This window comes from Anabrus simplex, chromosome 4, assembly GCF_040414725.1.
Source record: "Anabrus simplex isolate iqAnaSimp1 chromosome 4, ASM4041472v1, whole genome shotgun sequence".
In the NCBI taxonomy this organism is placed as follows: domain Eukaryota; kingdom Metazoa; phylum Arthropoda; class Insecta; order Orthoptera; family Tettigoniidae; genus Anabrus; species Anabrus simplex.
Genome location: NC_090268.1, coordinates 454,151,774 through 454,164,101, shown reverse-complemented (window position 1 = coordinate 454,164,101; position 12,328 = coordinate 454,151,774). Strand labels below are relative to the sequence as shown.

Here is a 12,328-nt window from a genome sequence, read left to right as displayed (position 1 = left end):
CATTATTGTTATTATTATCATTATTATTAGGAGAGTTGTCTGAACTGCTCTATCACTTCAGGATTTCTCCATACTTCTGCTAAGATAGCTATAGCAGCATGATAGACAAACAGCTCTTATCTTAAGGAGTTGGTGGCCCTGAAAAGGGCCGTTTATTTATATTTTTCCGGTGAGCCAACGCCCTGACCGAGAACAGGAACTTAAGCCTTCTTCTCGGTCTTCTTAGGCAGGAGCACTGCCTGGATGTTGGGCAGAACACCACCCTGGGCAATGGTCACTCCAGACAGCAACTTGTTCAACTCCTCGTCGTTACGGATGGCCAACTGTAAGTGACGAGGGATGATCCTGGTCTTCTTGTTGTCACGGGCTGCATTGCCCGCCAACTCAAGAACTTCAGCTGCCAGGTATTCCATGACTGCAGCCAGGTACACAGGAGCCCCAGCACCCACTCGCTCAGCGTAGTTTCCCTTGCGGAGGAGACGGTGGATACGGCCGACAGGGAACTGCAGGCCTGCACGGCTGGAGCGACTCTTGGACTTGCCCTTCACTTTTCCTCCCTTTCCTCGTCCTGACATGATGCTATGATGCTCTGCTGCTCTACTTCGAAGGGAAAATGATACCGAATCACTCTGCGCACCAGTTTTGTAGCCTGCAAGGTTGCTCAACGTTACGAGCCAACCAATAAGGCTGCAGTAAGCTTGCGCTCATTGGCTAGTCGCATGCAGCCCTCTCGGTCTTAAAAAGAATTGCAAGGGGGCCGAAAAATTTACTTTCTAGGAGACATCCCAGACAACCATGCCACCCAAGACAAGCGGAAAGGCAGCCAAGAAAGCCGGCAAGGCCCAGAAGAACATCTCCAAGGGAGACAAGAAGAAGAAGCGCAAGAGGAAGGAAAGCTATGCCATCTACATCTACAAGGTGCTTAAACAGGTACATCCTGATACTGGCATCTCCAGCAAGGCGATGAGCATCATGAACAGCTTTGTCAACGACATCTTCGAGCGCATCGCCGCTGAGGCTTCCCGTCTGGCCCACTACAACAAGCGCTCCACCATCACCAGTCGGGAGATCCAGACTGCCGTCCGCCTCCTGTTGCCCGGTGAGCTGGCCAAGCACGCCGTCAGTGAGGGTACCAAGGCAGTTACCAAATACACCAGCTCCAAGTAAGGTGCCAGGTTTTCTGCCTTGCTGCATTCTTAACAAACGGCCCTTTTCAGGGCCACCACACCTTTAAAAAAAAGAGCAGCATCTGTTAGCCTTGTTATCAACTCCACTCTGATTTTATCTATCTGTCCTACTTCATATACATCGAAAGACAGTGCAAAACATTCAAATCATAAGCTAAGGAGGGAAGAACTACTACTACTACTACTACTACATTACCTTATTGCTAAAAATCCTCCTGCTTTGTCCTTTACAATGAAAACCAGACCAAGCCCCATGGCACTACAGCCCCTAAGCAAGCAGGCTGAGTGGACCTCAAAGCAGCCATTAGATCGAGGTAAAATTCCTTTGCCTGGCCGGGAATTGAACCCGGGCCCCCCAGCTACGAGGCAGGCACGCTGCCCCTGCGCTACAGCGCCGGCCCCTTCACAACCACCTTCAGTAATTATTATTATTATTATTATTATTATTATTACAACCCTCGACACTTCCCGTGTGTGTGTGCGCGCGCGCGCCAGCGCGCGCGTTTTTTTGGGGTTAGGTTACGAGAAGTGGGGTTAAGTCGAGTTAGGGTACGTTTCGCCGCGGAGCGCGACAACCACCCGCGCCCGCTCCGCGACGGCGACCTCCGAGCACACCCCTGCACCATTGCCAACGCCCCCGCGCCACAAAGACCTCCAGGAAACTCGCTTTGCGGTTCGTATGGACGTTTCAAGCTCCGTTCTCTCGCCAACGGCCATACCATGTTGAATACACCGGTTCTCGTCCGATCACCGCAGTTAAGCAACATTGGGCGTGGTCAGTACTTGGATGGGTGACCGCTTGGGAACACCACGTGCCGTTGGCTCAATTCCCTTTTTACCAAGTTTCCCAGTCCCAGTACGACAACTTACTTTCAACTTTTGCCTCAGGCCAGCAGAAATTGCTTAAATCACGTTTTTTGTTACGTCTGAAACTAGCTAGACCTTTTGCTGCTCTTCGACCCCGTGGCTATACAGGAACGAAGCTTAGCGTAGTATTGCATTTCCTCCTAGGTGACCGGCCTAACCTGGCGGCGGCGACATCATCATCATCGTTGTTGTTATTATTATTATTATTATTATTATTATTATTATTATTATTATTATTATTATTATTATTATTCGTCGTCTCTCTCTCTCTCTCTCTCTCTCTCTCTCTCTCTCTCTGTGTGTGTGTGTGTGTGTGTGTGTGTGTGTGTGTGTGTGTGTGTGTGTGTCGACCTAGGGGACCCTTGCTGAGCCTAGCACCGCTTCCAATTACTCGTGCCAGGATTTTAACTTTCGTACCTCCTATCGTACGTCCCTATGTCTAAACTTGCTGTTCTTATTCTTTTAGGTTAGTGTAGCTTATCCTGCAGGCCTCTTATGGCACATAACATCATTCTACGTCCTATTTCTCCCAATATTAAGATTATTAAAGGGCGGAACGAGGCTTCTAAACTCCCCGCCCACCTTGAAAATCGCGAGGAAGGTGGTTTCCATGCAACGTCATCGACACTGTCGTGATTACAATGAAAGCCATGTCCTAGCAACCGACCGCGGCATTTAGCAGCCCCTCAAAGAGTCGAACAATTTCCTTTTATGTTCTTTCAGGTAAGTAGCTATTCAAATTACGACACGGTTCGGCAATAAGTTACAAGTTTGTAGTACGCTCGTGTCTCTCCCGGGCTTCCTTACGAACGGTAGGGCACCAGTGCAGTACAGTGGCCTACACACAGCCCGCTATCTTCGAAGTGCGTGTGTTGCGATGTAACGTAGTTTTGAAGCCTAGGAACTTGTAAAACTCTTTCATTTCTATCAAAGACGAGACGCCCTTCAAATAAGACTGAGAAGGTAACCTTTTGACGACAAGGGTTAGTTCAAAGAGTCGTGACGTTTTAGGTTAGGTGAAGGGAGGAAAGCACTCGTTTTTGTTGTTTGTACGTCAGCTGACCGATCTTTTGGCAAGTGATAAATTGAGTAGAACGAATCGGAACTCCGTATAGTTACTGTTACCGTCCTAGAATTAAAATTAGACCATTCTGAGCCCTACTTGACAGGTTCGACACCGGCTCACTCGTGTGATATTTCGATGGTCTGTAGATATGGGCGCATAAAAAGAACTCCTGCGGGACAAACTTCCGGCACCTCGGCATCTACGAAAGGCGTAAGATAATAGTGAACATAACCTTACTAGTAGTACCACCACCACCATTACTGCTACTAATACGACTATTACTTAAGGCAGTGGACAATTTCGAACTCAAGCAATAATGTGTCCTTTTGCTGACCACCTGATCACTGCCTCTTGCCTTACTACTACAGGCTAGCGTTCAAGGAAAGAAAGAAAGAAAGAAAGAAAGAAAGAAATAAGTTACCGTTCTTCCCAAGTCAGGTTAGGATTTCTGCATCAGACACGGCTAGGGCTGATCGTGGATCTACTAGTACCTAACATGCTAAATTGTGCTCCGTTATATCATCACCAGTCGTGAAGTCACACCTGCATCTTCTAATTACAGGGTAGATGCTACATATTTCGGGCAATATATAACCCAGGTTTGGCTTGGATAACCTAAAAATATTCAGGTACTGGGTCTGGCCTGGTTATATCAAGTGTCACCCTAGATCAGCAGGGCTAAGAATCATCAGGTCTCTGTCATGAATTTAAATGGCTTAGTACCCCTCATTATGGTGTACTTCTCTTCATATTTGAGGGAAGAGGAGTAAAACTTAAAACTTTATTGCCTGTCTTAAACCACCTACTTTCTTTGGGGTATTGTCTAGCACAAACTTCTAAGGCGACCACATCACACAGCCCGATGCTCGAATACTGCTTGGGCAGGGGTGTAGGTGGTGGTTAGTGGTTGCAAGAAGGGTCCTGGAAGGGAGGGATAATAAGCCAGTACGCCACTTGCTCTTAAGTCTGTACCTTTCATTATACGGTTTCATTAACTATTTTTTACACCTGCCCTGTAGTATGGTACCATTTAGTAAGAGGTCTCTAGAGTTTGGCCTAGTACAACCTTCAATGAAAGTAGTTTTCAGGAGTGGTTAGGTACCCCTATACTTACTTTCTTTCTTTCTTTCTTTCTTTCTTTCTTTCTTTCTTTCTTGGATTACAAGGTGTCGGTAAAGCAGCTGATCGTTGCTTATGTACAAAAAAATGTTCATACATGGGCTTTCATTCGCTGAGGTAAATGATAATGATAATAATAATAATAATAATAATAATAATAATAATAATAATAATAATAATAATAATAATGGCAAGAACACAAAGGGTCCTTTTCTCTGCAGCTGATTTTTAGCATGAAGGACAGAGGCTGTCATGATGATGATGATTACCGAGTGATACCGTTAAGCTAAAACCCAGTAGGGGATTAATATTAACAGCAGGGAACGTTGTGCAGAATCATTCAGTAAAGATGTAATGGCAGGGGGAGGGGGGGAAGAGGGCGTTCAGTATAATACACCATCAACCCAAGTACAGTGCATATTTAGCTCTATGTTATGTAATGCTCTCTCTGCTCTCTGTACCTTTATTTGGCCCTACAACTTGTCTCACCAAGTGAAGGAGATCTTACACATAGTTACTGTACTGTACTTAATTTCACGCTGACTTCAACTGCTAGTAGGATACGCACGTCGAACCATGCAGAAACCTGCACGATTTCAAACGACTGCCGACTAGATAGCGACTAGGCCGAAGAAAGAAAGGGCATCTTATAAATCGAGAGCGACAATTCATTTTCGAGGTTAGGGTTACCGCTTGGTTCTCTTAGCCAAAGAAATCATGAAACCATTTTGCGAGTAAAAACTGATGTTACCTGAATTTTGGATACAGTTATTACTACCATCATCATCATCATCATCATCATCATCATCATCATCGTCATACGCTACTCTGTATGATGAAGGTGGGTAGCAAGATCGAGTCTCGGCGCGATCAGTTGGCTTCAAATTCTGCTTCACCTCGTTCAGAGTATACATATTCAAGGTAAAAACACTAGCTTCTCTCAAAAAATAAACTCCTATTGAAGGGTCATTAAACACAACTTCTTCTTCTTCTTCTTCTTCTTCTTCTTCTTCTTCTTCTTCTTCTTCTTCTTCTTCTTATTATTATTATTATTATTATTATTATTATTATTATTATTATTATTATTATTATTATTATTATTATTATTTTCCTTTCTTTCTTTCTTTCTTTCTTTCTGTCTTTCTTTCTTTCTTTCTTTCTTTCTTTCTTTCTTTCTTTCAGGACCATTTAAGTGAGATGTTAGCTGTATGAGTGTTGCAGCACCTCAAACCTTTACATTTTTTCCCTTGTAAGTTGTGGCAATGTCTTGCAGAGAAGTTTGTTGGGAAACCATGGTCCTTCCTTCCTTCCTTCCTTCCTTCCTTCCTTCCTTCCTTCCTTCCTTCCTTCCTTCCTTCCTTCCAATAAATCTGCTGAGTTGCTGTCTCAAAGGGTCTCTCATCCTAAAGAAATTTGACCGAAGGTAAGGGATGTTGCCAGGTCTATCAAACTGACAGACTTATCATCTCCTGGTACAGGAAATCTGTTCTTTGAAGAGTCTGGACTGACTGCCCCTTCCTCCGTCACGGTGTTCTCGATCCTGCCTTCGCAGCCCACTGGAGGCAGTAAGATACGACTCACAATGCCTCCATCCAGCAGGCGAGGGGTGAAGCCTCTCCTGAGGCGGTACAGGCTCTGTAGCGAACTGGAAATTTAATTATGCCCTAAGAAACATCTAGAGGTTCCCTTGGGCAGGCTGTCCCTTTTCCCAACCTGAGCTTTCGACCCCCGACAGGGGCTGAAAGCTGCTGGATGTGAGAGACTGTACAGAGTTGAGAGCCTTATAAATAGAGGCCTAAAGGCTAGGACTTTACGAGATTGGCGCTACCAGCAGGAAAGCAGGAGTCGAACGAGTCATGGAGGCTAGCTTCTAACTTATGTCCTTTATCCTGTAGGTCCTTTCAAGCAAAGCTACAAGAGGCAGATTACAGCAGGTCTGCTTCACTCTGTGGAAAACTACCTAAAGGCTGACTTGCCTTTGCTCTCACTCGGAAGGGGTTAGAGCCTGAGGATGGCCGTTCAGCTCCATTGCTAGAGGAAGGATTGGGCTTCCTTCAGGTAAGAGGGGGTCACTCCCGGGGGCGTCGCGACGACGACGGCCGCCCCTAAACGTCGGCATGGAGAGGCGGCTGGTGAAATGCTGCCCATCGAACGCACCTCCATCAGGACGCCCGAAGCAAGGTGACGAGTACTTCTGCCACCTGAGGAGCAGCGTCAAACCTTTGACTATCCCTTCCTAACCGAACCCTGATTGTAACCCACCCCTTAAAGACGCAGGGAGCACGAGAAAGGAGCTAGGAAGCACGTCCCCAACTTGTCGCCGCGCAACCCACCCGACAGCCAGCCACTGCTGTTTCCTGCGCGGTCCGAGTAGCCTGATACACTCAGATAACCAGGGGAGCGCGCGAACACATTCTCATCGTGACCATGGCTGACACAGCAACAGCATCGGCAGCATCTGCACCCGCCTCGGCTCCGGCCCAGGCGTCGCCCAAGAAGAGCAAGGCTTCTGCATCGAAGAAACCTCGCACCAAGCCTGCCCATCCGAAAACCTCCGAGATGGTGGGCAGTGCCATCAAGAGCCTGAAGGAACGAGGTGGATCTTCTCTGCAGGCTATCAAGAAGTACATCTCTGCCAACTACAAGGTGGACTCTGAGAAGCTGGCCCCTTTCATCAAGAAGTACCTGAAATCTGCCGTGGCTTCCGGAGAGCTGGTCCAGACCAAGGGGAAGGGAGCTTCAGGTTCCTTCAAGCTCGCTTCGGCTGCCAAGCCGGAGAAGGCCAGCGCAGCCCCTGTCAAGCGGTCCGCTGCCCCCAAGGAGAAGCGCATCCCCAAGGCGAAGAAGGCTGGTGGAGCCAAGGCTGCAGCCAAGAAAGCCATTTCCAAAAAGCCTGCCGAGAAGAAGAAGGCCGCTCCTGCTCCCAAACCCAAGCAGAAGGCTCCTTCCAAGGCTAAGAAGGCCGCCAAGGTGCCCACTAAGAAACCTAAGGCACCTAAGCCTAAAAAGGCCGCTAAGCCCAAGGCCTCGCCTAAAAAGGCACCAGCAAAAAGGAAGTGAGGACATTTCATGTTCTTGCTTCCTTCTACACGCACCTCTTGCTCTCGTAGGAGCAGAGGAAAAACGGCCCTTATCAGGGCCATCAATTTTATTCCCCAAGAGAGCATATTATGTCAGTCACTGTCCAAGGCTGGAACCCTGGCCTCTCCTATCTCTGCCTCCTAAACAGGCTAGTTTGTCTCATTGCGGGGCGACTCACTCTTCAAATTTCATTATTATTGTACTTAACTACATTTTTCTTTATCCTTACTTACTGCACTTTTGCTGTTGCTGTTGTTGTTGTTATTATTATTATTATTATTATTATTATTATTATTATTATTATTACTATCACGTCCTAGATATTAATTAATGAATTATTGTACTCAATACTCAAGATTATTATTATTATTATTATTATTATTATTATTATTATTATTATTGTTATTATTATTATATTCTGTTACTCTTAGATTTTTCCTTGAACCTAGAGGAACCACTAGCTTTTTTTCTTTTCGTTTTCCTTCTATCCTAGACCAGAGAGACAATAACTACTCTTCTAGGAAATTTTGGTGGCCCTGAAAAGGGCCGTTTGGTAAAGCTCCAGCCATAAGACAAGCACCGGACTTAGGCACGTTCGCCACGGATGCGGCGGGCGAGCTGGATGTCCTTAGGCATGATGGTGACACGCTTGGCGTGGATGGCACACAAGTTGGTGTCTTCAAAAAGACCCACCAGGTAGGCCTCACTGGCCTCCTGCAAGGCCATGACAGCCGAGCTCTGGAAGCGCAGGTCGGTCTTGAAGTCCTGAGCTATCTCTCTCACCAGCCGCTGGAAGGGCAGCTTGCGGATCAGAAGCTCAGTGCTCTTCTGGTAGCGTCTGATCTCACGCAGGGCCACGGTACCGGGCCTGTAGCGATGAGGCTTCTTCACTCCTCCGGTGGCAGGCGCGCTCTTACGGGCAGCCTTGGTGGCCAGTTGCTTGCGCGGGGCCTTGCCTCCGGTAGATTTACGTGCAGTCTGCTTAGTACGGGCCATCACGTGCTCACTGTCGACTCGTCCCAGGAAGAATGGTTCGGGGGCTTGCTGCCCGACTGTTTTATTGCTTCGCTTCCCCCACCCTCGGTAGCAGCTGCACTCCCATTGGCCGGGCGGTGCTGACGTCACCGGGGCCAGGCACTTTCAACAAAAGCGAGGGGCCTCGAGTGCCAGCCGCATTCTAGCTCTGAACTCGCAGCTCTACTGATCTATCATGACCGGACGAGGCAAGGGAGGCAAGGGACTCGGCAAAGGAGGCGCCAAGCGTCACAGGAAGGTGCTCCGAGACAACATCCAGGGCATCACTAAGCCTGCCATCAGACGTCTCGCTCGCAGAGGTGGAGTCAAGCGTATTTCGGGACTTATCTACGAGGAGACCCGTGGCGTGCTCAAGGTATTCCTGGAGAACGTTATCCGGGATGCCGTCACCTACACCGAGCACGCCAAGAGGAAGACCGTGACCGCCATGGATGTCGTCTATGCTCTCAAGAGGCAGGGACGCACCCTGTACGGTTTTGGTGGTTAAGTCTCCTCCGAGCGTGCTCCCGTTTGTGAGCATGCAGTATTTAAAAAACGGCCCTTTTCAGGGCCACCACTTACCTCTCAAAAGAGCACAGAGTCCCACTTACAGTACTCCTCTAACGTAGCTTGCGCTATTCTCCCTCTCAAAACAGTCATCTCCCCGAAACCTGCACGGAAAAAAGCCCTCATTATCAGTTATGATGTCTACATTTTAATGCTAACAAGAGAAAACAAACATTATCTTCCTTGCTGTGCACGTCTAAAAGACAAAGTATTGTAAATATACTACTTTAAGTATCCTTTCCTTTCCTTTCTAGTTAAGTGTGTGTTCTTACATGCATAGGTTGGTAGTATCCAGCAGTCAAGAACAGAATTATACAGCATAAATGAAATGAAAAGAAATCTATAATGTACTTCCTTCTTCCTTCCCTTCTGAAAATTAAATATTAAGAGGGGCCTGGAGCTACCTTACTCATTTCCCCCTTAAATAAATAACCTCAAAGGAAAGGCTATTCTTGTGCTCTCCTGGCTAATGTTACAGATGCCCTCATATTTGCAGTGTCTCATTATTGTTATTATTATCATTATTATTAGGAGAGTTGTCTGAACTGCTCTATCACTTCAGGATTTCTCCATACTTCTGCTAAGATAGCTATAGCAGCATGATAGACAAACAGCTCTTATCTTAAGGAGTTGGTGGCCCTGAAAAGGGCCGTTTATTTATATTTTTCCGGTGAGCCAACGCCCTGACCGAGAACAGGAACTTAAGCCTTCTTCTCGGTCTTCTTAGGCAGGAGCACTGCCTGGATGTTGGGCAGAACACCACCCTGGGCAATGGTCACTCCAGACAGCAACTTGTTCAACTCCTCGTCGTTACGGATGGCCAACTGTAAGTGACGAGGGATGATCCTGGTCTTCTTGTTGTCACGGGCTGCATTGCCCGCCAACTCAAGAACTTCAGCTGCCAGGTATTCCATGACTGCAGCCAGGTACACAGGAGCCCCAGCACCCACTCGCTCAGCGTAGTTTCCCTTGCGGAGGAGACGGTGGATACGGCCGACAGGGAACTGCAGGCCTGCACGGCTGGAGCGACTCTTGGACTTGCCCTTCACTTTTCCTCCCTTTCCTCGTCCTGACATGATGCTATGATGCTCTGCTGCTCTACTTCGAAGGGAAAATGATACCGAATCACTCTGCGCACCAGTTTTGTAGCCTGCAAGGTTGCTCAACGTTACGAGCCAACCAATAAGGCTGCAGTAAGCTTGCGCTCATTGGCTAGTCGCATGCAGCCCTCTCGGTCTTAAAAAGAATTGCAAGGGGGCCGAAAAATTTACTTTCTAGGAGACATCCCAGACAACCATGCCACCCAAGACAAGCGGAAAGGCAGCCAAGAAAGCCGGCAAGGCCCAGAAGAACATCTCCAAGGGAGACAAGAAGAAGAAGCGCAAGAGGAAGGAAAGCTATGCCATCTACATCTACAAGGTGCTTAAACAGGTACATCCTGATACTGGCATCTCCAGCAAGGCGATGAGCATCATGAACAGCTTTGTCAACGACATCTTCGAGCGCATCGCCGCTGAGGCTTCCCGTCTGGCCCACTACAACAAGCGCTCCACCATCACCAGTCGGGAGATCCAGACTGCCGTCCGCCTCCTGTTGCCCGGTGAGCTGGCCAAGCACGCCGTCAGTGAGGGTACCAAGGCAGTTACCAAATACACCAGCTCCAAGTAAGGTGCCAGGTTTTCTGCCTTGCTGCATTCTTAACAAACGGCCCTTTTCAGGGCCACCACACCTTTAAAAAAAAGAGCAGCATCTGTTAGCCTTGTTATCAACTCCACTCTGATTTTATCTATCTGTCCTACTTCATATACATCGAAAGACAGTGCAAAACATTCAAATCATAAGCTAAGGAGGGAAGAACTACTACTACTACTACTACTACATTACCTTATTGCTAAAAATCCTCCTGCTTTGTCCTTTACAATGAAAACCAGACCAAGCCCCATGGCACTACAGCCCCTAAGCAAGCAGGCTGAGTGGACCTCAAAGCAGCCATTAGATCGAGGTAAAATTCCTTTGCCTGGCCGGGAATTGAACCCGGGCCCCCCAGCTACGAGGCAGGCACGCTGCCCCTGCGCTACAGCGCCGGCCCCTTCACAACCACCTTCAGTAATTATTATTATTATTATTATTATTATTATTACAACCCTCGACACTTCCCGTGTGTGTGTGCGCGCGCGCGCCAGCGCGCGCGTTTTTTTGGGGTTAGGTTACGAGAAGTGGGGTTAAGTCGAGTTAGGGTACGTTTCGCCGCGGAGCGCGACAACCACCCGCGCCCGCTCCGCGACGGCGACCTCCGAGCACACCCCTGCACCATTGCCAACGCCCCCGCGCCACAAAGACCTCCAGGAAACTCGCTTTGCGGTTCGTATGGACGTTTCAAGCTCCGTTCTCTCGCCAACGGCCATACCATGTTGAATACACCGGTTCTCGTCCGATCACCGCAGTTAAGCAACATTGGGCGTGGTCAGTACTTGGATGGGTGACCGCTTGGGAACACCACGTGCCGTTGGCTCAATTCCCTTTTTACCAAGTTTCCCAGTCCCAGTACGACAACTTACTTTCAACTTTTGCCTCAGGCCAGCAGAAATTGCTTAAATCACGTTTTTTGTTACGTCTGAAACTAGCTAGACCTTTTGCTGCTCTTCGACCCCGTGGCTATACAGGAACGAAGCTTAGCGTAGTATTGCATTTCCTCCTAGGTGACCGGCCTAACCTGGCGGCGGCGACATCATCATCATCGTTGTTGTTATTATTATTATTATTATTATTATTATTATTATTATTATTATTATTATTATTATTATTATTCGTCGTCTCTCTCTCTCTCTCTCTCTCTCTCTCTCTCTCTCTGTGTGTGTGTGTGTGTGTGTGTGTGTGTGTGTGTGTGTGTGTGTGTGTGTCGACCTAGGGGACCCTTGCTGAGCCTAGCACCGCTTCCAATTACTCGTGCCAGGATTTTAACTTTCGTACCTCCTATCGTACGTCCCTATGTCTAAACTTGCTGTTCTTATTCTTTTAGGTTAGTGTAGCTTATCCTGCAGGCCTCTTATGGCACATAACATCATTCTACGTCCTATTTCTCCCAATATTAAGATTATTAAAGGGCGGAACGAGGCTTCTAAACTCCCCGCCCACCTTGAAAATCGCGAGGAAGGTGGTTTCCATGCAACGTCATCGACACTGTCGTGATTACAATGAAAGCCATGTCCTAGCAACCGACCGCGGCATTTAGCAGCCCCTCAAAGAGTCGAACAATTTCCTTTTATGTTCTTTCAGGTAAGTAGCTATTCAAATTACGACACGGTTCGGCAATAAGTTACAAGTTTGTAGTACGCTCGTGTCTCTCCCGGGCTTCCTTACGAACGGTAGGGCACCAGTGCAGTACAGTGGCCTACACACAGCCCGCTATCTTCGAAGTGCGTGTGTT

General features: G+C 47.8%; 2 non-coding genes across 2 annotated transcripts; both read left to right on the top strand.

The window, feature by feature from the left end:
• The first annotated feature begins 1,892 nt into the window (after positions 1–1,892).
• LOC137500628 (5S ribosomal RNA) lies at positions 1,893–2,011 on the top strand. The gene has a single exon (XR_011018136.1). It is a non-coding gene; the product is annotated as a 5S ribosomal RNA (ribosomal RNA).
• Positions 2,012–11,294: 9,283 nt separating this feature from the next.
• LOC137500627 (5S ribosomal RNA) lies at positions 11,295–11,413 on the top strand. The gene has a single exon (XR_011018135.1). It is a non-coding gene; the product is annotated as a 5S ribosomal RNA (ribosomal RNA).
• The last annotated feature ends 915 nt before the right edge of the window (positions 11,414–12,328 follow it).